This window comes from Mytilus galloprovincialis, chromosome 8, assembly GCF_965363235.1.
Source record: "Mytilus galloprovincialis chromosome 8, xbMytGall1.hap1.1, whole genome shotgun sequence".
In the NCBI taxonomy this organism is placed as follows: Eukaryota; Metazoa; Mollusca; class Bivalvia; order Mytilida; family Mytilidae; genus Mytilus; species Mytilus galloprovincialis.
The window spans coordinates 24,461,626-24,486,814 of NC_134845.1; the positions used below are offsets into that span (position 1 = coordinate 24,461,626).

General features: G+C 30.2%; 1 protein-coding gene across 4 annotated transcripts in view; it reads left to right on the top strand.

The window, feature by feature from the left end:
- The first annotated feature begins 653 nt into the window (after window positions 1-653).
- LOC143085379 (glycine receptor subunit alpha-2-like) overlaps window positions 654-25,189 on the top strand; it is a 46,164-nt gene continuing 21,628 nt past the window's right edge. Inside the window, exon 1 of one of the 4 annotated variants that reach the window (XM_076261669.1) lies at window positions 654-672. The gene's annotated coding sequence lies outside the window, so the exon portion shown is untranslated. Of the gene's footprint in view, window positions 673-11,161; window positions 11,243-19,706; window positions 19,897-25,189 lie in introns of those variants that run through there. The other 3 variants (XM_076261668.1, XM_076261671.1, XM_076261667.1) reach the window with 3 other exon arrangements.

A 25,189-nucleotide genomic window follows, 5' to 3' on the forward strand; every position in this document is an offset into this window, starting at 1 on the left:
ATCAAAGGTACCAAGCTTTTAATTTTTAAAATACCCCTAGACGCGCGTTTCGTCTACATATGACTCATCTGTGACGCTCAGATCAAAATAATTAAAAATCCAAACAAGTACAAAGTTGAAGAGCATTGCGGACCCACAACTTAAAAAATGTCCAATTACGGCCAAGGTAATATAAGAGAATACACCTTGGACATTGAAACCTATCTACGGCTTCCACACTGTAGTTATTGTTTATCATTACTTTGATCATATCATATTGTTTATTCTATATTAAAATGTTTTGTATAAAAAACATACAAGGAAGATAAGATATAGTTATGATATTTATTTAAACTATTTTTAAAAGATTAATGACGCTATAAACGGATAATATTGTAATAATATCAAAAGCTTTTTGAAAGAAAACATTAAATACTTTTTGTAGTATAGACTACATCTCGAATGTTTGTAATTCATATGTGTAAAATAGTGTTAATATTTCATACACCATTAACTCTTGTTGAAAAGCAACATATCAAAATCATTAGATTATAATCTTTATCAATATTCTGTCATGAGACCATGTAATAACTTATATTATCAAAACATTTTCTTACTAACTAGGGAATCCATATTTAGGATTGGATTAAAGTTCATTACTATTTATCCATTTCATCAGCGATCTAGAGAAAGGTAAGTTCGATGTTGTATAGAAGATTCTTAAATTAATTGTACTTTTTTGTCTTTTCATTATAGAAAGGGTTTATGTTTGGTGATGTGCTTCACTATGGTGTTGTGTATTTATGTTATACAAAAATATAATTTCAGGGTCAATAGGGCCTAAATAAATTGTCTCCTTTCAAAGGGTTAAAGAATGAACAGCTAACAGTTAACAATCATGTGCGCTATTAAAACCAAAACAATACAACATATAGCGCACATGTTTGTTCCTCAGATATTCCTTAATTTCTCGACATTTTATAACAAAACAATCATATATATATACGCTTGACAACATATTTTACCAAATTCGATTAATCGGTTGAACTCGAGCTTTTCTGGTATCTAGAGATCTTAGTCCATACAAAAATTGCTGGTGAGTTTAGAGTACCGACACATCAAACTATATAATCCCTTATTTACATGATGTCCTCTCAAATAATTCAAAGTTAAGTTATAAATATAAAAAAAACGATGTGGTATGATTGCCAATGAGACAACTCTCCACAAGAGACCAAAGTGACAGAGAAAGTAACAACTATAGGTCACCGTACGGTCTTCAACAATGAGCAAAGCCAAAACCAAATAGTCAGCTATGAACGGGCCCGACATTACAAAGTAAAACAATTCAAACGAAAAAACTTACGGCCTTATTTATGTAAAAAGTTGCTTGCAAATATTGACATGGTTGATCAATACAACTTCATTAATACAAATATTGCTATCTTATAGAAAAATTAAACCAACTAATTAAGATATGGGAAAATATAACAGATTGCCAAAATAACAACTCGCTAGAAACGAAAGAACATAAAAGTTATTAATTGTATGTCATCATACAGCCTTAAACAATGCGCCAATCAAAAAGTGCATAAAAAAAAAGACCCAATATGGCAAACATAAAACAATTCAAATGAGAAAAATAACGTCCTGATGTTTGTACAAAACAATAAAAAAAAAAAAGCAATATAAATTATGCAATGAACGATAAGTGCTTTATATCATTCTATTATTACATCGATTGCAAAAGATCACGTTATGATGAATTGAGCCCTCTTTAACTTTTTTACTTTATACTTATGTGGTGCTGTTACACCACTGTCCAATATTAAACGGGGTAGCGCCAGCAAACATGTTGAACCCCGCCTTTATTCTGTATGTCGTATTTGTCTTTTCGTTCGTACTTTATGGTGTAACAAGTCATACATTTCTATGATATTGGAAATGGGTTTCCGGGGTTAAATTGTAATACGATTATCATTTTAAACAGAACCCATGTGAAAGCATTTATATAAATTTGTTTTGTTACACAAAATTTGTTTTGTTACACAATTTAATATCCTAAGATAATAAAACTGTTTACATCAGAAAATTGTAATAGGTACACTTCACCAACCTTTATTATTTAATGGACATAGATGGTTTGATGCAATGAATATAAGATGGACTAATCTATGTATACCAATAGCTGACATTTAATCACTCAAATTAACACAGTCGAAATATGAACTTAGTAAGCATATTGGTGAAATCATATTTGGAAATATGCTGCAAACTTTTATACGACACCCCAAAAAAAAAGAAATATGTTAAATTTTACTTCCCTTCAAGTAGTTTACACAAATGATTGGTGTGGACACTTTAATCACGAAATTAATTATTCACAATGCTCTCTAAGTTTTATTGTTCTGTGCTTATAGTATTAATCTTCAGAAGCACTGCACGCCGAAGTGAGTCATTGCCAACAATTTGAAGACGAGAACAATTTATATTTGATAAAATGAAGGAACTCTACTTAATACTTTGTAAACACTCACACGATGGACCCGACGTTTACATCCCAACACTATGCCTGAAAATTCATATAGTAACATAAATCCCCACTAGAGCCCAGTATACTTATTATGCCCAGAAAAAACACAGAAAACCGAATGCGTAGCTAGAACGCTTACTACTATACTTCCGCATTCAAGTGGTTCTAACTCCAGAATGTCAACAACGCAGAATATCGTGTTAACGAAGGCACTCTAGCACGGACCATCTCACTTTAGTGTGACCATCGCTGTTTGGAGTACCATCGTGATTCACGGGCAGTCATATCGGTGGATAACGACGCAAACCTTTTTCTCAAGTTTAAGATATTCTAGTTTCCGAATCCTTTTTGGTCTGCTGTATATATATTTTATAAGGTAATTTATGCACTTCCGAAAAACAAGCATTATTTAATAATTTGTTTAATCATTTACATTTACATCTTAAAATATAGTATTGTATTAAACTTGTTCCGAAGAAATATTTTATAGTTCGTGTATTTAGTACGTTTAATACTGAATGTGTTTTTTTATTTTTCACATCTGTAGATTAAAGAGAGACAAAATTGTGGTTTTTCTATCTTTGTTTTTCTTCTAGTTTAAGTCATCATGTAACAATTTACTTATTCTGAGTCTTACCCAACTTCAAATATCCATTTTATAAGAAGAAACCAAGTTATTGACTTTATAATGAACATTGAATAAAGAAGAACAACCTAAAAAGTAAACTGAAGGGGGAATAGTATAGGTGAGACTACAATCCGATAGGTATTCTGTAAATCAAAACTGTAAAAAAAAAGAAGAAATTTCAATATAAGTATTTAGAACCTGTGTCCGGCTAACGCACAGTACAAACAATCTTTCGAAGCAATTCCAAACTATCTGCATGCGATTATATTTTATCCTGACATTGTATTTATACAATACATATATCGCATAAAAACACGTTTAATTATTGCATGCGACCTAAGCGGTAACCTTAATCATGAACCAAACATTTGAAATCCGAGGATGTATAAGAACAGAAACCGTTGAAAAGCTATATGACAAAAATACCTAAAATTGATAACCAAGTTCATCTAAAGTCAACTTTGCCTGAGGGAGTTGAAACCTTAGTTTCTTAATAATTTCAAAATTTATAAACGGACAACATTCCAATCCCATTTTCCTTAATAACAGTCATCAAATTAAACATGATTTAAACCAACTATTTTGAGATTGTGTTAATAACCCTGTAATAATCATATATATGTTTATATTAAACAACCTTGATCCGTATACCCATGTCACGCTAAGGGTTATTGGTGTTTAATTACTTTAACATTTAACATTTATATTAATGATAATTAATTGATCATACATGAACATTCCTTTGGGACAAATTACCTGATTGGTCAATATCATTGAGATGTCGATTGTAATGCCATAAAGTGTATATATGTATATATATATATATATATATATATATACAGAACATAAAAAAATAACATTTTCTTTTTACAACGAATCACGTAACCATTCTTCGTTGAAATGAACAATATTAATATAAAGTCTTTTTTTGATACAGCAAACGAAACGTGTTACTTCTTCAGGATTCTTATCATAATAATCTGTAAATCACAAAACGATCTTTTTTCCACACAGCAAAAGTAAATAGAAAAAAAGAAATTTAAAAAACAGATATATAAATGAATAAATCGCGCTTTTATATCCTTCTATTAAACTTTGCAATAGCCCATCTGTACATTCATTACTTCAGGGGGAGAAATGATAAAAAAGGAAAATGCATTAAATAGGTCTTCTTGTTTGTTTCTTATCCTCCATATTCAATCATTTTCCCTCTTTAATAACTTTCCCTTACTAGCTGTGTTGTTCACTTATTAAACAGAAACGATTAAAATGATAGAAGTTAAAACGCATGTATAACAGTCATTAGGGAAAGATACATGTCAATATGAAACTGTTTTTATGATTTCTACATCTAAATGTATATGTCTACATTTTTGGCAAAGTCATTTTGTTACTCTTGTCACTGTATTATTGAACGATTTGTGACATAATTGTGTAATTTGCAGCGCATATGTTTGAAATATTAAAAATGTTTTAAAATGATAAAAGAGAATTAGAATAAAAAAAATAGTTGACTCCCATTATAAATGAAATACCTGATTAATTATGATTGCATACATCATTATGTACATGGAACGGGTAGCAGCATAAAATCTAATAAACTATGTAGTATTACGTTTAAGGAAGGTTTCACTAGATCGGATTATGAGATTTATTCTCTTTGAAATAACTTTACTCTCATAAAGTGCATTTGACTGCATAACTGCAAAGCTTGACTATAACGTTTGTTAAAATTGCAAAGGCAAGGATTTGAAGCTGACCTATTTAAGCTTAAAGACAATAATTCATTAGTTACTGGGAAAAATACCAATACATCAAATAAACAGTATTCATCGTCGTGTTCTTCATCATGGGATCTGGTGCTTGGATATTGGCAATAATGAATGCAAGAGTTACATTGCAATAAAGTATTGATACATGTAACTTTGTGTAAATCACCACATTCAGTCAGAAGATCACGAATTATTAAATATTCAAGAAGTAAAACAAACTGTTTATCAATATTTAAGCTAGTTGTACTGATAACAATCTTAAAATAAATATTCATTGTAAGACTTTTAGAATATTGATAAAGCAAATAAAGCCCAAAGGGTATACTTGTTTTTTTAATTCAACATTTGTCATTCTTCTACATTTTGTAGTGTTTTTTTTTTGGAAATGACATCGAATGAGAGTGTGTTATCATATTTGTTATTTATACTTTTATATCTTAGATGTCATTCAACACTAAGCTCTGGCAAGTCAAATTAATATGAGTAGCTAATGCGGTGTATGAATTAATATTTAAACAAGTAAATAGGCATCATTTTTATCATGATTCACTTTTTTCTATTAAAATGATATGAGGCCGGCATTACCTGTAAAAGGGGACGAAGTCTGTATGAATTACATTTCTTATTTAAACAAATTTTAACTTCAAAATCTGTAAAACAAAAAAGAAACGGAATTATCGTGACGTTTCTGATTTCGGTTCTGTTGTAAGGGATTTTAGTCGTGACGTTATGTTAGTTATGACGTCATATTTAATGTAAACAAAGAAACGCTTTCAACAGGTTACGTATTTTTCATATCAAAGAATTATTGAAACTGAAATTGGTATTGTGTTCCTTTCTTTATTTTAATAGACTGATAAATATATTTTAATCAAAGTCTCATGACAAACGAGACCGGAAGATGGAAGTCGATTTCAGGGCAAATGCAGGAAAATAAAAACGAAAAACGTCTGAAAAAAAAAGTTAACGATTTTTGGGTTTAATAATAGAATGATTTTTTTTGCGGGAAATTTTGTAAATTATTGGTTTTTTTTTCTACCATTATAAATGTCAAATATGATGATCTTAATTTTATGATGTATGGAATAAAAACCAGGTCTTCTTTTCTTCCTTTAAGATGAGAAAGAGCAATTAAATTATTAGGAATATTATTTGAAATTGGTTCTTGTTCGACTGAGTTGTTTCAACGCCTCCTTTTTAATTTTACAGTAGGATTTGCAGTTCTTCTTTAATTAGAATCTAAACGAAAGAAACCTTTAATCTATTGCTGTTACTAATATTATGCTATATAACGATTCAATTAAAATGAACTTGAAATGAAAAATGCAATTTAATGTTGAAATATCTACAATCTGCGAATAACACTCAATTTATTGAAGTGTATGTATATTTTGAGGAGATGTTGATAAAAATTAGTCCTTTGTTTATTTTCAAAGGTTCAGATGACTTGTTTAATCTTCATATCTTTACGTCGTAATTCTTTTATATCAGTTAGTATTCCGATATAACAGTTTTTTTCACTTTTACATCTAAGAGTTATCTAATTAGTGACTCGTGTAGAGAAGAGTTAGGGTTAGATTACATGTTCATTATGTTTCATGGGATATTTTTAATATAATCTAAATCTAAAAAAGATAATCATTTGCTAAGATGACTTAATGTTGCGTGTAGTTGGTATGTTTCGTGCCTTAAACTACTGCTGTATAATGTAATCTACCATACATAGGTCTTTTTAATTCAATCTCCTAACATTTTAATGAAATTCAACGTATTGAACATGTTAAATGTTAATGAAGATTGTTTACCGAGTGCAAAATAGTCGATATCAATTTACAAAGATAGGACAAGGTTTGAATCACTGCTGTTTGGTACATGTAGTATCTAGTGTTTACGTTTGAATCTGCTATTGGCAATAAGAAAACACATATTTCAGTACTTTGCGATTGTATTTTGTTTATTTTGTTTATTTTTATATGTTGACGTGATTGACCTAATTTCCATTAATACGTTTCTAAAAAACGAAATACATATCAATTTTAGAAATTAGAAAAGATCATTTTCATTCATTTATCTTTCTATATGAAAAACATTTAGATATATGTGATATATCATAACTAGTTCTATGACATATTATTAAAATATAATATTTTATAGTGATGGTCGTTTCACAAGGCTTATTCGATAACATCAAATTCAATATAGTTTACATTTTTACTCACTGATAAAATCTGTCTTATGGGGAATAACTGATACTTGAGTAGTATTTCAACAATGAAAGTACTGGTATTTAAAATAAAGAAGGTTCAAAGCGTTAAAGTTATTGTGTTGATATTTAAAGCAATTATTTCAAGTACATATCATATATCTGCTGTATTGTTAAAGTCTTTGTGAATGATGGTTTTGTGGTATTTGTGCAAGCAGCTAATCGAGGAAAATTATAACATTTTTTGAATTAATTAACAGTCCTTGTTTACTCTTTATATAATCTGTATACCATGCACTCGAGAACATTGGGTCTAAGTCTAGGAATTAGCCACAAATGGTTACTCAGAATTGGCAGATGGTTCTAATCAAACTGTAGCTAAAGATGCTTTTCTTAAAGGACACCTTGAAAACAAGCAGTATAAATAGCATTCGATAAAATGCCTTATTCTTTGAACGAAGCTTCTCGATAAATGACGTGTGTGAATATAAATCAAAGGTTGATGACTGGGAACAAAAGACAAACTCATGAACAGATGTAAAACATGAGAATCCTTCAGATACTAATATTAAAGGTTCAGAGGCTGTAATGAAAGCTGAATACGAAATACACAGCCGTCAGATGAAAAGTCACCATAATGGATAAGAGAGTAACAAAAAATGTAAAAAGGATAACGATCAAAAGTAATTAATAAAAAGATCCTTGTCACAAATAGTTAACTTAATTTGAGGGAGAAAAACAAAGAAAACAATTTTCAGTAGATTTTAGTAAAATCGGTTCCTATTCATAGGAGATCAATATAGAGAACGAACCAGTTTGGTTGTAGGAATTTAAGAGTTTTTGGCGCCTTGTCATCAAATGAATCTAGACAGAAATATGCCCCCATCGCCCAAAGGTAGAAAAACTGTTGGTCAGTTAAACTACAACTGGTTGATTAATCTTGTCGAATTTGCTGTTAGATATGTTTGTATGGCATTGTGAAATTTTTAACTTGTGGATATATGTTAAGTTTCATATGATGGAAAAAAAATTCAAATGACTAATATATATAGCTGAAAATAACGGAAAATTTTGTATTTGGTAAAGTCACTGTGATATTTTGGTATTGTGATATTCATAGAAATCGGCTAATAGTGAGAACCGAATAATTGATTCAATTAGTTACCTGTCAACACTCCTTGTATTGTGAGTCCTATCTTTGGAGCTACGTAAAAGCTTCGAACCTGAATGATTACTAATGCCACAGATGGACTATTATTTAAAAAAGTAATGGCTGCTCATATATAATATAAATTTTCATTATCAACCATTATTTCCTTTGTTGGCATTCTATGTTTAAGCAAAGACATTCCAGTCAAACTAAGAGACATAATTCTGCAACTGTATGAATACTAGTGATGTTTCTACATTAATGTTATATATTTTCCTCGATCAAATGGGTTGTAAATCATTCAATAATATAAAGCGTCTTTTGAAGAACTAATCTTGAGATGGAATTTGATTATGCTCCGAATAAACAAATCAAGACAAAACAATCATTACAAGTATTGAATGCTTGTTGACAATTTTTTATTGCTTAAAAGAGACTGCATACTTTTTGATAACAGGAACTATTTTTTCGCCTGGCAGAAAAGATCAAATAGCAAATGCACATTTATTTTTAATGTCGTTACTTGGACTTTATTTATTTGACCTAGTGTTTGTCAGCCCTGTCATTTCCTATCAAATTTGTTAATAACAAAGTCAGCCTTGAAAATTAAATTGCGTCAATCATGCTTTTGGTTGAACGTATAATGAATGTCGTAAAGGTTTCGCTTTTGTTATACCGTTAAATTAAGATGAAAAACATATCTATAAAAGAAAATTATTAATTGAATAAAACGGTTTGGCGTTTCATGTTTTGTTATTTTCTGGTTACGAACGATTTCATTTCATTTTGTAAATAAATCAGATATTCGTTTGGAAAAAATGTTAGTACATTGACATCAAAATCTGATTTTGATATGTACAGTGTTCATAAAACTAATACACATTTTCAGTCTTACTTTCAAAAATATATCAAGAATTTTAATTATTGTTATCTCTTTTCGTCTTTAGAAGAAAGGCAGTTCCTAAAATGCTATTCGTAATGGAAAGCTTTAGTTATGTCGTTGAAGATGTACGAATTAATCATAATATGATTGACCTTTGCATAATATCTGTACCAATTATATCCATGTTTAATGTACCTATCCTTTATCAATTTTTTATCTCTTGGCATACGATTTGTGACTTAAGTTTCCCTAGATTAGGTTTTTCGTTTATGATAAGCATGTTAAAAGTGCAATATGAACTGACTCCTTACTCAGTCGTCCCGGTTTGTATTGTTTTTGTTGATGTGAGTTCGTTTTATCAAAAGAAAATGTTCACTATTCTTGTGTTTGACTTTCTGTGAGATTTTTGTGATTCTATAGTTGTATCCATGACGTGGAACTTTTGCCCGCTAACGCTTCTTTATTCTATTCATAATTGTTCAACAAACAGTTTTGAAAAATATTTTTTTCAAAAGGAACCAATGTTAAATGTATGAAGAAAACATTTACCTCCAAATTGTAAATTGAAAATATCTACAAAACGACGACATGAACCTTTCACTTTTTAAATTCCTTCATTTATATACTATCAATTTGTTAGAGTCTATTAAAAAGCTAATTATATACAAACAGAGTAGCGAACATTCTTAAGCTGAAGATTTATGTAAATGTTATATCATAATTATCAGGAATTATATTCTATAATCGATTTGCTACATGTATTAAGAATATTTGTTTGATACCAGAATGATAATGAGTATGAACAGTTTTTTTTAAAGCTATATAGACTACAAATGTAAATAGCAAAACTATACTGCTTAAGTTTAGAAATACGATGTCAGATGTGCAGTTGTGTAGTAAAAGTTTTTTCATCCTTATTTAAGCACGATCATGATTCCAAGTTAATGTGACATAGTAGCAATTCCGTCTTTATCTAGTCCAACACTTAGGATCTCTCAACCATTGTGTTAGTCGACTAATGTATCTATTTATCAATTTCATCTACACTGTAGGTTTATAGCATAGTAGATGATTAATATTGGAATGTTTCACTCGTCAGTTGCTATTCGGTATCTGTTGAGAGAAAATTCAACTATTTTTGGTGATAGTACGGCAGGCGGATGGCTCGACGTTTTTTTGTGCAACAACTTAAGAACCGTTCAACAAATGTCTGTGTTTAAGTTTTGAATACGATTATTAATTCGGTACAGGAAGTAACACTTTAAACGTACAGTTTCTGCTGACAAAACGGATGTCAAATTGGATTTTGATGGTTTTGATGATTTTCATTTTTACATTTCAATAGGAATGGCATTTTATTGCTTTAAGAAAGTCAATTATAGATTAAGATGGTTGCTGTCATTCGAAAGGGCCAAATAGCAGAGGGCATGTGTAATTTAAGATTGTTTTCAATCTTTTCGCAGAAAACACATACTAATATAATTATATGAAACAAATTTTTTTCAAATCTTATGTATGAAACAACACAATTTGTTGTTTCTGACTAGTTAGTATTTTAAAAGCGTTTCATTGAGAAAATGTTCGTATCATAGATATTAACCTTTTAACAAACCAGATTGTATTTGCAATTAATATGAAACAAAATATAATTAGGGGCTACATGCAACAGTTCTTTTAATGTTTGTCAGGAGTAATTTTAACATTAAAAATGTAATACGTAAAAAATACTGAAGCTCGGTCTTAATATCAACACTTATCAATTCAAATTATTAAAGAGAAATACTTATCTATTCAAAATTTGTAAGAAGAAATAGGCTCCAAGTTTCATCAAAGTATACACCCTTATTTATATTCACTTGATGAAATAGTTCAGATATATCAAAAGTACATAATAATATGACTAAATATAAATAATTCATAACCCTTCGATTTATTCAGTATTTAAAGTTCTAAAGTTTCTTTAAGTGCCAGTTTTACGAATCAAAAGCTTAAACGAATGTATAAGGTACATTATAAAGGATGTCAAATGGTATATTTTTCTTTTAATACTAATATGTTGTCAAGTTTATAAAACAACTTATACGTCAATGCAAGGTAAGATTAACTTAGATTTATATACTACTATAAAAGGTTTCACGAAAAAGCGAGCAAAAAGTAGACAAAAATGATATTTAATGTTAAATAGGAATTATTATTATAATTATTAATTAGTAATACAGAACTCAAAGGTATATCAAAAGGAGCGTGAGCTCAATAAAACCTGACAAATGCAAACGTTAAGCAGTGTCAGCCAAGGGAATGAATGACAAACATGTGTCATATTCCCAAAATTTACATTTATTCTTAAAAAAAAAAGGGTTAATTCAACCTGGTTTTGCCGGTAGGCAAACCTCACACTCGTATAAATGTTGTTTATAGTTCCGTTATATTTATGAGCAGCCAAAACTAATATAATTGTTAAATGTAAAAATAGATTGGAGCCAGCAGCCACGCTGGCGTAAATATACATTGCTAACTTACAGAACAGTTCACTAAAAAAAATCCTAAATAACATAAAATAAGTCGTTAATGCAAACAGTTTAACCAAATTATCTGACAAAAACGACAGCAAAAACGTGTGTAGTTGATAGTATGCACAGTATATTAAATCATAATGAGATACTAGTCATTGGAATGGAGAAATATAAAATTTACATTAAATGAAATGTTACAAATATGTTCATACATATATGATTAAACCAAAATGTCAATCTTTCTTTTATTAAAAAACATTTAATGAAAACTTAATGATCATAACCAATTAATCTAAGATTAAAAGTTGAATGATATAATACATATGATTCAATAGACGCCCGTTTCCCTACGTAGGATCATCAGTGTTGGTCGAATAAGAGAATAGAAGAGCAAGCAAATCAGCTAAAATTAGAAAACATTGAATTGCAAACCAAATATTCTAACATTTTGGCCCAACTATAGCATAATATATCCTTTATGTTTGGGTAGGAATACGATATATGACCTGTGAACTTCAGCTAATGGCGACATTTCAGCCGTGTCGATTTTCAATCGCTCTTCCACATAACTCTGTATAAGCAGGTTTTGTGTCAGAAGCAAACCTATCTTAATGAGGTCCCAAAACATTACTAAGATTAATATAATCAATCATTGTACGTTATGATAATGCTTAAACATAAGTGTCCTGATCAATAAGCGTCTTTTTAGCGTTGATAACAAATGTCATCACAGTATATCGTATTCTAAACGAATTTTAGTGGGTTTTTGTTTGTTTTATATCAAGCATCTGGGGAATGATAATGAGTGAATTTAACAATACCGACAACAACATTGTTTGAATAGAAGTAAACGATGTCCTCTTAATAACGGTTAAGTTCAATTTGCAAACATTTTTCATACAGTAACTTATTAATAAAGTAATGAGAATCTGGTATTGATTGACTTCTTTGTTATTGCTCTTTTGAACCTGTGAGATTTAGAATGAAAAGTAATAGATATTAATGTTACCACTTAAGAAGCTAACAACAAAACCATGTTTGATTACCTTTTTTCTGTTTTTCTTTGTTTGAAGGAAAACAAATAAAACATAAATGAAAGAAAGAAACTATTCCATTACTTTAATGGAAGTCAATTTTGCCTATCATTAAATAACTTCTATCGAGCATTAGAATATATATTTTCACTGCAAATTTATTGCACAAGGGTTTTAGATACCACAAACTAGTCAAACCATTTACTAAATGTTATCATTGGTACAAGGACATCATTCGTAAATATAAATCGACATGCACACATCTTATATGTTCAGGTATTTCACATCTAGTCTTTTATTATTCTTTACAAAGCACAATAATGTCGGTATTCATCCAAATCTTTAAACAGACTTCTTCAGAAGGGATATAGTAACGATGCTGGTGTTAGGTCATTTAGAACTCATATGTTGGTATTAATAATGATCCACATGATATAGGGTTTTGGCATCCGAAATAAACACATTCGTTATAAAACAAGTTGCTGGCATGATAGGGGTTATGTCTTCTCATATATTTTATGATGGTCCAAAAACCACTAACGGAAGGGTTATGCTTGTTTTTCATTTTCATGAAGACATAATCTTGCAATCAGTTTTATTGATGTCTGGAGCTGGCATGTCAGTATCGAAAATTGAAATTCATCAAACTATTAAAGGCCATATTTTCTTGACAGGACTAAATCAGTAAGAAGCATATTGACTGATGATGTAGTCGGAGGGCGATGTACTTCTGTAGGTGTATATATCCTCGTATCGACCTTATACAAATGCTACAATTGTTATGTTGTTATTGCCAATAAATACAGACATCAGCAGTATACAACTGTTCAAAAGTCATACATTGATTTAGACAAAAAAAAATTGGGTTGCAAACAACAACAGGGAAACGCTTCAACTATAAGAGGAGAACAAAAAACACAACTATACATAGAAACTGACTTTTTGATAACTATAAGCCAGAAGAAGAACACCATACCAATTCATTTGAATTGTTGCTTTAACTGTGTTAGATATTCGAAGGATTGATTGTTGGTTGCTTTACGCCGCATTAGCACAAAAAGGCTATATCGCGGCGATAGGATAAACTTGCACTGTCACTAATATTTGTTTTTTTTTTTGTATACTTTAGAAGAAAAGTTTATTGTTAAAAGCTGTGTTTTTGTTCACCTGTCTATTTTTAAAAGCTGTGCATTTGTTTACAAATCTATTGTTTAAAGCTGTGTATTTGTCTATCTGTCTATTGTTAAAAGCTGTGTATTTGTTCACCTGTCTATTGTTTAAAGCTGAGTATTTGTGTACTTGTCTATTGTTAAAAGCTGTGCATTTGTCCATCTGTCTATTGTTAAAGGCTGTGTATGTGCCCTCTTGTCCATTGTGGAATACAGTGTATCTGTTCACCTATTAATTTTTTTAATCTGTGTATTTTTTGAGCTATTAATTGTTTAAAGCTGCGTGTTATACTAGCTGTCTTTTGTTGGCATCTGTATATTTGTTTATCTGGGTTTTTTTTTTAAAGCTGTGTATAAATCCACCTATAATTTGTTGATCATCTTTGTACTTTTCAAGTTATCTTTTGTTGACGACTGTTAATTAGACCTCATATGAATTAATGTTACTTTCTCATTTACTTATAGTTTAAAACTCCTTTTATATATTTTTCTAATTTATCTTTATAAAATCTTTAACGTAATATATAAAAATCAATTGTCGTTTAATTTGTAGTGTAACTTTAATTTAGAAATTGATATCATAAAATAAAAATAATTGGTATAATGTTTCGTTTGAATACTGTAAGTTGTATTTTGTATTTATACTTTCTCTTATAGTACTTAATATGTAATATGATTTCGTGTTTATAAAAGTAGTATCATGGTTACTGTCTATAGGGGTTTGTTTGAAATGTCAACTCTATCAAATTGAAACATTGTTATGAATCGTATAAAAATCTAATAAAATTGATAAAATTGAGAAAGGAAATGGTGAATATGTCAAAGCGACAACCACCCGACCATAGAGCAAACAACAGCCGAAGGCAACCAATGGGTCTTCAATGTAGCGAGAATTCCCGCACCCGTAGGTGTCCCTCAGCTGGCCCCTAAAATATGCATAATAGTACAGTGATAATGGACGTCATACTAAACGCCGAATTATACACAAGAAACTAAAATTTAAAATCATACAAGACTAACAAAGGCCAGAGGCTCCTGACTTGGGACAGGCGCAAAATTGCGGCGGGGTTAAACATGTTTATGAGATCTCAACCCTCCCCCTATACCTCTAGCCAATGTAGAAAAGTAAAAGAATAACAATACGCACATTAAAATTCAGTTCAAGAGAAGTCCGAGTCTGATGTCAAAAGATGTAACAAAAGAAAATAAATAAAATGACAATAATACATAAATAACAACAGACTACTAGCAGTTAACTGACATGCCAGCTCCAGACCTCAATTAAACTGATTGAAAGATTATGTCTTCATCATATGAATATCAGGTACAATCCCTCCCGTTAGGGGTTTAGTATCATACTATCATAAAATATATGAGAAGAACATAACCCGTGTCATGCCAACAACTGTTTTTTTAGAAATAAATGTGTTTAGTTCCGATGCAAAGACCCTATCAGTGAATCAATGTTAAAGCCAAAATATGCAATCTTTAATGACCTGACAACAGTATCGTAACTATATCCCCTTTTAATAAGTCTATTTAAAGGTTTTGTTAGTTTCTGAGGAGAATACTGACATTTTTGTGCTTTATAAAGAATATTTCCATAAAATTTTGGATGTGAAATACCTGAACGTATAAGATGTCTGCATGTTGAGTTATATTTACGAATTATTTCCTTATACCGGTGATAAAATTTAGTAAATGTTTTGACCAGTTTGTGATATCGAAAACCCTGGTGTAATAATTTTTCAGTAATACATAAATTTCTCTCGCTAAAATCTAATACATTGTTACATACACGAGCGAATCGTACAAGTTGAGATATATAAACACCATAAGATGGTGACAAGGGAACGTCACCATCTAAAAATGGATAATTAACAATAGGAAATGAAAAATCATCTCTTTTATCATAAATTTTTGTATTAAGCTTCCCGTTTATGATATAGATATCAAGATCGAGGAAAGGGCAGTGGTCATTGTTATCATTAGCTTTATTTAAAGTAAGTTCTACAGGATAAATTTCTTTAGTATACATACTGAAGTCGTCATTATTTAGAGCCAATATATCATCCAAATATCTAAAAGTATTGTTAAATTTTTGTATCAAATGTTGTTTTGATGGGTCTTTGCTAATTTTAGTCATAAATTGTAACTCATAACAATACAAAAACAGGTCCGCAATAAGTGGTGCACAGTTAGTCCCCATTGGAATTCCAATAACTTGACGATATACGGAATCTCCAAAGCGAACAAAAATGTTATCAAGTAAAAATTCAAGTGCATAAATAGTATCAAAGCATGTCCAATTGACATAGTTCTTTTGTTTATTGCTACTAAAAAATGATCTAAAAGAGTTTGAACATATGTACTCGCATTCCGACTTTTTAAATGCCCAGTTGATTAGGGATGTGAATTTTTTCTTAATAAGAATATGAGGCAAAGTGGTATATAGGGTAGAAAAATCAAAACTTTGAACAGATTCAAAATCACCAATATATGCATGCAATTTATCAAGAACTTCCAACGAGTTTTTGACACTCCAAAAGTAATTAATTCCACTATTTTCAAAGGCCTTATTTGAACAATTTATTATCAGGTTTTTAATTGTACCAAGTGTACTAGTAAGTAAAACAGACAATTTAGTAGTTGAACAATGGCTGGAAGATGAAATAAATCTATATTTGTAAGGTTTTTTGTGCAGCTTCGGAAGCCAGTACATAGTTGGGACTTTCATTGTGTTTGGTTCTGCTTGTAAAGAAGTAGCTAAAAGTTTATGTTTGTTACAGATGTCGTTTTCTGAAAATGAAGTCAGTTGGAATGTTGGTGAATTCGTGATTTCCTTTTGCAGAACCTCTATATAAAATTTACGTCAAACAATAATGATATTATTAGCAGCTTTATCAGCCGGGACAAAAACAAATTCCTTGGCTAGTTCTGTTAGTTTATTTTTGATACGCGAAATAGGGTTTTTATAGTTTTTGTTGAGGGTAAAATGTTCTTTAAAATGTTGTATTCGAATATCAACTATCTTCATTACTGAATTAAAAAAAGAGTCCAAAGATTTTTTGTCAGCTTTTTCCCGTTTTACCCATTTCAAACAGTAGGCGCGGAGTGAGTCGTTGATGATATTACGACACTCATTCCAGTTAATAGTTGACGGGGGACGATATTTAGGTCCTTTACTGGGGAATGATTTTAACTCTCGGTCGCGAACGATGTTAAGGTCTCCTGTTATAACATGGGAAATTGGTCCATAGTTGTATTCTGAATTACTGCAATTACACGACATAGGTGTATTTTCAGTGATATTTACATCTTTACACAATTGGTATTATTGTCAAGAAAGTCATTCATCATTGAGACTGAATAATTAATAATCTCAATAAAAATATTCAATTAAATAATACAGGGGAGTCGTTTAGATGTAATCCCACGCTTCAATACTCACGAATACACATCCTTATCAACAGCATGTTTACATGTATGAAAACATACCATATAGAAACAAGATTATATGCTCTTTTCATTTCATCATTTAAATATTTTTATTGAAGTTATATAACTTTTATATATATCTTTATACTAGACTTGATCATTTAAGCCGGGGAAATTTCAATGTGAAAGTTAAGGTAGTTTTTATGGCATGTTATAAAACAAAGTTCATATATTGATTTATATAACCCAAAACGAAACAGCCATATGTGTGCAGAACTTTTCTTAGGTACTTTTTCTTTAAATAAGTCTCAGTTATATTTCTTCTATGAATACAGTAATAGGGACAAATACAAATGCGTCTAAAAATAACGCAATGTAATCTTCAAGATGAAAGTAGCCAATTTCTAATTTCATCGAATCAATTACGTGAATTTGAAAGCAGTTGTACTTGTACGAATAAGGGCTATTGATACATGTACCTGCTTCCATCTTATTCAAACGATAATGTTAACACTACTGTTTTTCGAAAGAACAAATACGTTCATTTTGGTGTACCTATGTAAAAAACGTATTCATTTACTCGGGGGTTGAATTCATTCGTTGTGTTTTAAATCTTGGTTTAACTTGTAGTGCTTTATTCACATTTTTTCTATTTCTTTTGTCATGGTTTTAGACTTCCAACTAGTGTTCTAACCCTTGTAATCTTATCTCCCTTTTTAGAACCAATGGGACTAATTGTTGAGCATTTCAGTTTGGATAACCGATACAGTAACCGTCTTAATAATTGATCAATCTTGTTATACAACTCTTCGGAATGTATTATCTTCACTCACTCTAAGTAGACGTTTATTTTTTTATCATCTGAATATTTCTACAAAATGTAGAGTTAGAGTTTAAAAGTTGGTTTTAATCTATGAGACAAAAACTTCAATCGTTGAATCATTTTTGTGTTAAGAACCCCATATAAAAATAAGACATCAAGCAGCATTAACGTGTTTTTGTCTTTTCAGATATCATTTTGTTTAGTTTTGTTAGATAAACTTGTTTTATCCAACCTAATTATTCTTGTGTTAGAATATGAACACCCACAGCGAACATACTCGAGGCTTACTTTCTACTAAGTCTCTAATCTTATAAGTTGGCCTTTCATTTAAACTTCGTTTATATAGTATAGTATTTAATTTTGTTATGATGAAATAATTTGTAGAAAGATTAGGACAGACAACAGCGTATCCCTTTCGATATTTCATTTTGTATACATGTATATCTAAATAGATTTTATACAAAACTTCTATTAATTATTCTAATATGACGTGCTTCTTTCGCTTTGTAAACAACACCGTGTGAAAATTCTCAATATATCTATACTTAGCGCAGAGTCAGAAATATACATAATAATGGATATTTCAATATACCTCCCACGTAAATTTTCAAATGCATTGCCGATTTTATTGTATAAGAAATTGTAATAAAACAAAAGACAAAAGAACTCTTATTCTTATTCGGATGCATAATAAAAAGAATTAATATACTGCAACTAGTTGTGTTTATTTCCTACATATAGTAATACAGCTATATTTTTTGCAATGTCAATTTCATCATGGAACACTTTCTCCACAATCAGGGGTTCATTAATGGATGAAAATAACCTTGATATTTACGATATGCAACGATTTTAAAAGCTATCAATATGTATACTAATCTAAGTTGCACAATAAAAACAATATAATTTTTTTTGTAACCATCGAAGTTCGTATAAAATTGTATTAAAATGGAATTTTGAGGTAGGTTATGTTTTATTTTCTATTATATTGCATTATTCGTATATTTACTGATTTCAGCGATTCAACATGGCAGCTCCTTCTTTACGAAATGTCAATTTGAAATTGACGGTAGCTTACGAGAAAACATGTATATTAAAAATCGCAAATATTGGGTTTGAAAATTAAACATTTTTCTAGCGGTTATTAACGGAATAATCAATGCAAGCTAAAGATTTATGAGAATATTTGAGCTTTATCTAACAAGGAGTTAAAAAGAACAGCTACACACACGGCATGTCATCCTCGCTTCAGTATTTGAATGAACTTATTTGTCCTTTTAGAATCGAAATAATTCGCTAACGCTCAAAATAAAATTCGAATATCACGACCCAGGCCATGTGTAAATTTCCAACAAAAATATGGCTTCCATGAATTGTTTCTTAAGCATAGTTACTTTCAGTTGCTTTGTAAAGTTTGAGTTTTTTACTAGTCTCGTGTGTAGCTGTAAAATGTTAATGAAAACATTTAAAGGTACTTTGTTATATATGTCAGTATTATGCAGTGTACCATGAACTATATGTGATCAGTGGACTTTCGTATCGAAATCAATAAGCTAAACTACTGGTTAATAAAAATCGTTTGGCACTTCATTTCCGTCATATCATATTATCTCGCGACTTGGTCTGTTCTAAATAGTGATGGTAATATAATTATAAATGAATCAAACTCTTATGATGAAATCCTATTTCTAGTTAGAGACGAATTAGAAGTAGAATAGGATTGTTTCTTATATCATTTGGATCAAATCTGAAAAACAACAACGTAAAAGTGGTAAGACATTTAACTTTATTTAACTTCATTAGAAACTGTAGATTTTGAATATAACTTCAAATTGATTGTATGAATAATATTAGCTTAATTAATTTATCATTAAATATATCTTTGTTCGTTACATTTTATCTAGTACCCTTTTTCGACATACTTTTCTGCTTCTGAAATTTATCAATCACGTGCCATTACTGCTTCTAAAACAGACTTCGCTCGGAGTCAGAATAATGTAACAGGTAGAGGGACATATCTTGATGCGGACTGTTATCTTTTTAACGGGAATGTTACAATTCCGACTCATCGTAACGATCAATCGTACAAAGCAGGGTTTATAGTCCTATCACATTAACATGTCGGTCTGAGTTCTCATTTAATTCGCCAATGGTCGTGAACCAATTATAGTCCATAAGTACAAGTTTAATAAGTTCTTATTCTAACTTATGTATAAGATATTTTACAGACGATATCGGATATGTTCCTTACGTCGTAACTACAATCCCCTTCCCTTTCATGAATGTGACTTACCGAATTAGACTATTTACCAGATTGTTTTATAAAATGAGCAACACGATGGGTGCCACATGTGGAGCAGAATCTGCTACCCTTCTGGAGGACCTGAGATCACCCCAGATTTTGGTGCTGGTTCGTGTTGCTAATTCTTTAGTTTTCTATGTTGTGTCATGTGTTCTATTGGTTTTCTGTTTGACTTTTTCATGTTTGGCCATTTTGTTGTCAGCTTATTTTCGATTTATGAGTTTGACTGTCCCTCTTGCATCTTTCGCCCCTTTTTTAGTCTTTCATACAGGATTGTCCTTAAGAGTTCATATTTTTTATGAGTTAGCATACATTCTGTATGTGTCTATCACAATTCACGAGCCTGTAATTTAGTGGTTGTCGTCGTTTGTTGTTGTTACAATATTTCGTTGTGATTAATTGTTAAGTACATAAATGTTATATGGATATTCTCGTTTGAATTGGTTAAATTGTCATATCGATGCCGTTTAAAATTTCCTATGCGATATATGTTTTACTTATTATTTAGGACCGTATAGTGACTGATAGTTATTGTTGGTAACTGGTACATTGTTTTTGGTCTCTGGGTTTGATGGTGAGTTGTCTCATTGGCAATAATACCACATACTAGTATGTATTTGATTTGTAAGTAAATCAGGTTCACGGTTCAATATTTGTTTTTAATACTTATTCCTAGAATAAAACTTATAAAACACCATTGTAGAAATGTTGATTGCCGAATCAAGCAAAAGTGCAATTATAAAATTAAATGAAAGGAAAATAATTATGGAAAGTTCAATATGATGACGAGAGCTTTATATGTTTGACTGTCTTCTATAATATACACATTGCAATTGACTTATTTTCGAAAGCTCGAAATCCTATTGCTATTATATTGAAATATTGATAAACACTACACGAGTAAATAATAGTTAAATTCAAAAGTTTCCAGTTTTTAATTATGATTTTATAATTCTACTTGTGTTGCATTTATGCTGATTTTTAAGAACGAACTGGTTATACCATATGTATAAGAGGTAACTTATCTCTAGCAAAGGGGTTAGATTGAAGGTCAAGTGCACACGGATTCAAAGAGTTAATCCCTTATTTTTGAAAAAAGTCGTGAATCACTTCTTCGTTATTGCATATTATATTAGTAAATTTTGATTGGATAAACCATTACTTTTATATGTGTTGGGTTTCTATATTTTATTTGTTTACATGTAGTTGTTTGCCTTATTTTGGGCTTTTTCATTGATTTTTTCTTGTATTGTTTCTTTTTTCGGGGAGGGGTTTGGTTTTTGTTTGTTTGATTTGTTGTTTTGCGTTTGTCCTTTCTTTTTATATTAAAATCTTGTCTGATCGGCAAACAAATTTCCTGTTTAACAGAAATATTATTTTTTCGAATCACTACGGATTTTCTTATCCAAGGCATAGATTACCTCAGCCGTCTCTGACACAAGAATTTTGGGTCCTCAATGATTTTCAACTTTGTATTTGTTTTTAGCTTTATAACTATTTTGATTTGAGCGTCAGTGATGAGTCCTACGTAGACAAATGCGCGTTTGGCGTATTAAATTATAAGCCTGGTACCTTTCATAACTAATTGCAAATATTAAGTATACTGAAAATCATTTGACTCTTCAAAAACCATGAATTGACGTTAGCAACTCTTCAATCACAATATTGATATTATTTGTGATTAATTGATACATGGGTTTTTGGTTCATTGGCGTTCAAAAGGAAATGATCCAGGCATATCTTAAACAATGCATATCTTTTAAGAAAGAAACGTTAAGTGTTCTTTACGTTTATAAATTATAAAGTCATTGCACCTGGTCCTGTATTTTAAATGAAAAAAAAAGATTACGTTTATACGTTTCTTCGTGAACATTTTGAGCATATATTGTGTGTATCATAAAGGATATTGAATTGATATAAACCATAAAAAAAACGTATAAGATAGTCAGATTGCACTTTCGGTATTTTTTATTTCAACATTTGACACTTAAACCTGTATCTTTCTTGGGTTTTTTTCCTATCCCAATGTGCACATACTTCTGTAATCATTTTATGTTACAACTACAGGATTTAGCATCAGGATTAATATGCTCATAAATGATATTTGGAAGTACAAATTTACTGTGAAAAAAAATAACAGCAATTTATTAAGTATAACAACATTTTTTTTTAAATCAAGAAAATAAAAAACAAGGATATATATTTTTTTTCAATGACAACAAAATAAGTACATACACAGCAAGAATCATAAAAAAAGATACAGCGTCATTCTTTAAAAATATACCTAGTTGTCAGTGTACATTATTCTTTATGTTTCACCCTTTCAAATATCAATTTAATTTCAAAAATTTTCAACACTGCTTATTGCATTCTAGTTACATATTTTCGGTCAATTTGAATGAAGATATGCATTAAATTTCAATAAATAAGGTCTTTCTTTTTTATGCTTTTCCATATTTTCGAACATCTAACTGTTTGTTCTTTTAAGTGTATTGTTGATATACATTGAATTAAGGAGTGAGTGCATGATCTAAAATGCGTGAAAAAGAAGTGTTTAACTTTCAATAACCCTTTTATTGCACACGAAACTTACTTTTAGAATAGTCAACACAATCGAGTCAACCTATGAATTGGTGCACTAATTTTGACCTATTGTTTTTGTAATTATAACACACTAATTGTATCATATGTATGAATTCAATACGATGATATATCGCCCTAAAGCTCTAAATAAGTTTTTCTACATGGGATTTCGTCATCCGTCAAAATACGTCTTTCATGTCTATATATACTCTCGTATCGACCTAATACAAATGCTATAATGGTATTATATTACACCCTTACATTTTGCTACGTTCTGTGGGAACATTTGTATTGATATTCAATACTAACACTTTATTTTTTTTACTGTTGATCGGCTGTTATTCTTTAGTCCCCTTGTGCTACTGTTTATTTTTCCACTTGTTCTATTGTTGAAGGCTATTTGTTAGTCAACATATACTATTGTTGAAAGTTGTTTATTAGTCCGCATGAGCTATTGTTGAATGCTACATTTGTTAGGCTACCTGTCGATTGTAATAAAGGCAACCGTATTTTACCGCTGTTCAACAGTTATAAATCGTTTGCGAGAAAAAAAAACAAATCCGGGTAACAAACTAAACACGAAGAAAACACATCCACTATAAGAGAGATACAACAAAAAAAACAGAACACTAACGTGCAACAAAAAACAAACGACTATGCACATACGTACTGTTTTTTTTTTATAAAATGCAACTGTACATGTGCTGTTGTTGAAAGTCCTTCTGTGCTGTTGATAAAAGCGTTGCATCAGTCTCTTCATGAAAGGTGTATATTTGTCAACCTGTCTGTAACTTGTGAAGCTGTTTATTTGCTCATCTGTCTATTGTTAAAAGCTGTTCATTATTCAACCTGTCTTGTTTTATAGCTGAGTGATTGTCCTCCTGTCAATTGTTAATATCTGTGAATTTGTTCACCTGTTAATAATTAAAAGCTGTGTATTCAGTCAAGCTGTCTATTGTTTAAAGTTTTGTGTTTGTCCACCTGTTAGTTTGTTAATTTTGTGTATGATACATGTACAGCAAGTCATTTAATTGAACGCTGTGTATCTTTATACCTGTCTATTGTTGGAAAGTTTGATTCTGTCACCTATCGATTGCTGAAAGCTGTGTTTTTGACCACCTGTCTTTTGTATATTTATGTGTATTTGTTCAACTGCTAATGGTTAAAAGTTGTGTTATTTACTTCATGTCTTACAAATAAACGCTGTATATTTGTCCACCGTGCCATTGGTTTATGCTGTGTATTTGATCACCTTTTACTTGGTAAAAGTTGTGTATGATTCAACCTGTCAATTGGTTGAAAGGTGCGTATTTTCCAACTGTCTATTTGTGGATACCATATAAGTTTGCCTGTCAATTGTTAAATGCTGTGTTTATTTCACCAGTTGAATTGAGTTTTGTCGAAATCTGTTTATTTGCAATTGTCTACCATTCCTGTTATGTTAAAAGCTGTGTTTAAGCTCACCTTTTCTTTTGTTGAAAAACTGTGTACTAGCCAATTATATATTGTTGATCATTGTATAAATGTATTGTTGAAAGCTGTTTATAAGTTCACCAGCTTATTGTAAAAAAGCTTTTGGTTATTGATGTCTTTGTGTTCTTTCTCATTAAACGATAATTTGAATATCCTTTGAAATATATTGTTTTACTAGTACAAGGTATTTTTTTTATCAAATCTATTTTTGTTTATTCTTTAGTTTTCTATGTTGTGTCATGTGTACTATAGTTTTTCTGTTTGTCTATTTCATTTTTAGCCATGGCGTTGTCAGTTTGTTTTAGATTTATGAGTTTGACTGTCCCTTTGGTATCTTTCGTCCCTCTTCTATTAAGTAATTCAAATCTTCGTTCATTCTGTAGATTCATTTCCTTATTCAGAGTTTTTAATTTCAATTCAGTAATTGACATCAGAATAAGAAAATTAATAAACATTTTTAGTTGAGTTTCTTTAACTTGTTTTCGGTATTTAGTTTTTCTCTGTTAAATATGAATTGGTGTTTATAGCAGTATTATTATATTAACTGTCTATAGGTTTTCTGTTTTGAAATGTCAACTACGTCATATGAAAACTTTAATTGTAAGTTTTATATGTAATTGTATAAAAAGTATAAAAAGTTAAGTATCATTGTCAAAAAAAGTCCTGGATCATTGAAACTGGATAATTGATAATTTCAATAAAAACT